The sequence below is a fragment of the Macrobrachium nipponense genome, chromosome 25 (genome assembly GCF_015104395.2).
Source record: "Macrobrachium nipponense isolate FS-2020 chromosome 25, ASM1510439v2, whole genome shotgun sequence".
Taxonomy (NCBI): domain Eukaryota; kingdom Metazoa; phylum Arthropoda; class Malacostraca; order Decapoda; family Palaemonidae; genus Macrobrachium; species Macrobrachium nipponense.
This window is the reverse complement of record NC_087214.1, coordinates 36,288,545-36,292,868: the sequence shown is the minus strand read 5'-3', so window position 1 is coordinate 36,292,868 and position 4,324 is coordinate 36,288,545.

Sequence of the window (4,324 nt, the reverse complement as noted above, 5' to 3'; positions counted from 1 at the left end):
AGTCAGGAGAAAGAGCGCCTGCCAGGCGAAACGCGCCTAACAAGCTCTTGACGCCTGTCCAGCGAAAAGCGCCTGTCCGATTAGGGCGCTTGTCAGCCGGAGAGTGGAGGCGAGACGAGGAGCGGCTACGAGGTGAGTAGTGCCTACTAGGCTCTTGGCGCCCGTCAAGGGGAGCGATCCTGTCTCGAGAAGAGCGTCTGTAGGGTGAGGATCTCCTACGCGCAGTTTGCTACTTGTCTGGAGGAGAAACTTGTCTGTCAGGCGAATGTCGCTTATACGCAGATTTGATCTTGTCCGAAGCAGAGAGCCTCCTGCGAGAATCCGAACGAACAGTTGAGCGCGCCTCTTCCGTCGAAAAGCGAGAGAGTCAGGAGAGGGGAGCTTGGACTTCTTTACAGGAAGCGAGACGTCCTTCCTGCGCCGAGAAGACCTGTAAAGAGAGCCAGCCAGAGCCGAAATCTGCGCCTGAAGGTTAGCCAACACCCTTGCAGGAGAACTCACCAACTCGTGAACAGGAGAAGAGGCTCGATCTCCGCTAAGTGAACGATACTCCTGAGATCTCTTTCGCTTCTTCGCTTCCACCTCAGGCTCTTCCGAAAAAACTTCAGGGCTGGAAAGGGCGGGCGGCCAGGGAGCATTCCAGGCCTCTCTTCGAAGGGCGCGGAGGCTTCCGAAGAGCTCCATCCTCTTTTAGGAGAAGGCGAAGGCGACGACGAGAAGCACTGGCGCAAAATTTCTCTCTTGGAGTGATCCAAGGTAGCCTGGGAACGATCAACAGGAACTACCGAGGGGACGCCTGACCGTTGGGGATGCTCCCTAACCTTCCTGCGGCTTTCGACTTTCCTCCTCCACTGGGACTGGGAGTCTGGAAGAGGTCTAGGCCTGGAAGCATTAGGGCGCCGATCAGACGCACCCTCCACTGCACTGGGTTCACTGCACAAATCACTATTGGAATCACTCTTACCTTCTAGTTGCTTGATTTTCCTCTCCTACTGCGAATGGTGGCTTTCATTGAGGCCACTTCCGAAGGCGTCTCTTCGGCTTCGGTGCAGGGAGCAGGAACTGAAACTGACAAAGGAGCTACTTCTAAAATAGGATTATCTACATCCAACTCGCTAATACGAGATCTACTACTGCTCCTGGAAGAAGCTTTCCTAACTTTATCCTTTTCAAGCTTCCTCAAGTAGGAAGACAAAGACTTCCATTCATCCTCATTCAGCTTTTCACATTCATTACAAGGGTTATTAAAGGTGCATTCATTCCCTCTACACTTCAAACATACCGTGTGAGGGTCTACCGAAGCTTTCGGTAGCCTCACCTTACAATCAGTCATACAACAAACTCTAAACATAGCAGTTTTCTTAGTATCAACATCAGACATCATGAATCCAAGAAAAATCCAAAGAAAAGTCCAATAACTGTCCACAAATCGCGAAAGCCAGGCCAAAAGATCGGGTACTTCACCAAAAGTCCGTAGAAACAATCCAGGGCGAAAACGAGAAAAGAATCCAACTGTCAAGAGGTACCGACAACAGGTGTGGTCGACACCGACGACAGAAAAAATCTGGCAAGAAAGGTATGATGGTTCTTACACCCGCCTCCCAGCGGCGGGTAAGGTAGATCACCATGACCTACCTGTCGCGTTAGCCGCGAGTTTTGAATTCTGTCGTGACGTCAGAGACGTAAGCTAAGTATATGTCTGACAGGAAAGTTCATGTACAAAATTTTTATTTATGTAGGTAAAGGAACACAATTCGACCAGGATTTCAATGAATTGCCTAAATCCTCACAGGTTGTAATGACTTTACTGAAACCTCTTTTGAATAAAGGCTATTGCCTTACAATAGACCATTATTACACCAGTCCTGAGTTAGTGGATATTCTAGTAAAATGTAGAACAGATTGCTATGGCACTGTTAGAATAAATCGAAAAGACCTGCCAGTTTCATTGAAAACTGAAAAGTTGAAGAAGGGGGAAATGTCTGCTTATCGTAGAGGTAAAGTTATGGCCATGAGATGGAAGGATAAAAAAGATGTTGTTCTACTCTCCACAGTTCACAATAGTGATGAAGTTGAAATTGCGAGTAGGAAGAGGTACGAAAAAGAAGCCCCAAACAGTTGTAGTAGACCTATAACCACACAATGGGTGGTGTGGATAAGTTGGATCAAAACTTGGCAAATTATCCTGTTCCCGGGAGGAAAAGAACAAAAAAATATGACAAAAAAGTTTTCTTCTTCCATCATCTAGATCTAGCCCTTTGGAATGCATATCAGTGTTTCAAGATGAGTAATGAAAATTGCTGTTCATCTCTCAAATTCAGGTTGGAAATAGTAATTGATTCAACTCTGAAGAAGAAGTATCATGCTGAAATCCCTCAAACAAGACCAGGTAGACCATCTATTTCAGCGAATCCTACCCGCTATTCAGGAAGGCATTTTCCAATTGACATTCCTCCTACACCCAAAAAGAAATTTCCTACAAGGCAATGTGTTGTTTGCTCTAAGAAAGGGATAATAATGGAAAACCATCAGACGAGAGTCTCGCTACATGTGTGAGATATGTGAAGTTAGTTTGTGTATAACCCCCTGCTTCAAATCATACCATACAAAATGATTGAAATACACTGGTTTATGTGAAGGGAATTTTTTTTTTTTTTTTTTTTACCCAAATGAAGAGAAATATATGATTTTGTTTATTCTAATGGTGAAATTTTTTTTTTATTCAAATGAAATGAAAAAATACTTTTATCAAAATGAAGTGGAAAAATAAAAAGTTATCAAGCATCAATATGATTTTTATTCAATTCCTATTATCAAAATTACTAAAACGAAGCATACGAGATATCTCGTGATAGAATAAAATGATTATAATTTATACGAGATAACTCGTTATTGGCCATAAAAAGGTCTCAAGTGGAGTTTCTAAAAATTACAATTTTACATAAAATAATCACAATTTTCTGTTGAAATCAAATTAGAATAGAGTTTAAACAAGTTATATTTTAATTTAATTCAATAAAACAATTAGATTCTTTTTGAAACATTATGTTGAAAAAATAAGTCTTTTAAGGGGTTAAGTGTAGGCTATGTTGTGTTTTAAGGTTATTGACTATCTATTATCAGATGGGCAAACCCCAAAATCACCAGATTCAAGAAGGAACAGAGAGAGAGAGAGAGGAGAGAGAGAGCCGAGAGAGAGAGGAGAGAGACGAGAGAGAGAGAGAGAGAGAGAGAGGAGAGGAGAGAGATAGAGAGAGAGAGAGAGAGAGAGAGAGAGAGAGAGAGAGAGAAATATATATTTGTGTATTATATTGTGCAGCCATACAAAATCCAAAAACATTTATAAAACTAAATACATATATTAACTTTGTTGCTAATATTTATCAACAACTTTAATTATAGTATTACAGTATAGCCTATGCTCAAACATTCGTGGTAACCTACAGCCAATAAAAACTACACTATGCAAGATTGCAATTTATACTAACAATGAATTTGAGAGATTTACGTACAAGCAAAATGCTAATATTATATGTTATATTTTCTCTTTAAGAGGTTTTACCCTTCAATCCCAGTAGTCGTAAATCAGTTAAAACTACAAATATGCTCCATAAGCAACATATAAAGCTAATCATACTGTTTCTTAAGCTATAAAAGCCAAATGATGTGAAAATGCTGAACTTAAGAGTTTAAAATACACACAGTTCCAGTAAGGGAAAAAACCGTAAGATATAACACACTATGGCTAATAAGCATTTGTACTTAAATGTTACCCACTCAAAGATCAACAGAAGTTTTCTACATGATAATTTGTGCCTGCCATGACAGTACAGAAAAAATAAATATTCATGAACTTGGCAAGAGTTAAGGAATAATGTATACATATACAGGCTATTCCCAGTTATTGGCGGGGGTTCCATTCCCGGGGGTGTGCCGACATGCAAAAAACCGCCATTACCCAAAACTCGGCCCATTATGGCGCCATAAATTGCCAATATTATGCCACTAGACAATCGCCCTAAAACTGGATCGCCAATAACCAGGGACTGCCCGTAAAGAATTGTGGGGGGGAGGGGGGGGGGGGTGGGGGGGGGGGGGGTGGGGTCTGACTCCATCCGCAAAGTAATGCTGAAACTCTGATACTGATAATCCAAAGGGAGATGGAAGTTGGTTCAGTGATCCACTCTGACGAATGACCTGCTTACGCCAACTTCAGCATTTAGGATTTGAACATGAGCCTGTTAACCATCAGCACCATTACTTTGACCTAGCTACTGGTGCTCATACTCAAAGAACTGCGAGATCTTGCTGGAAAGCAATTCTG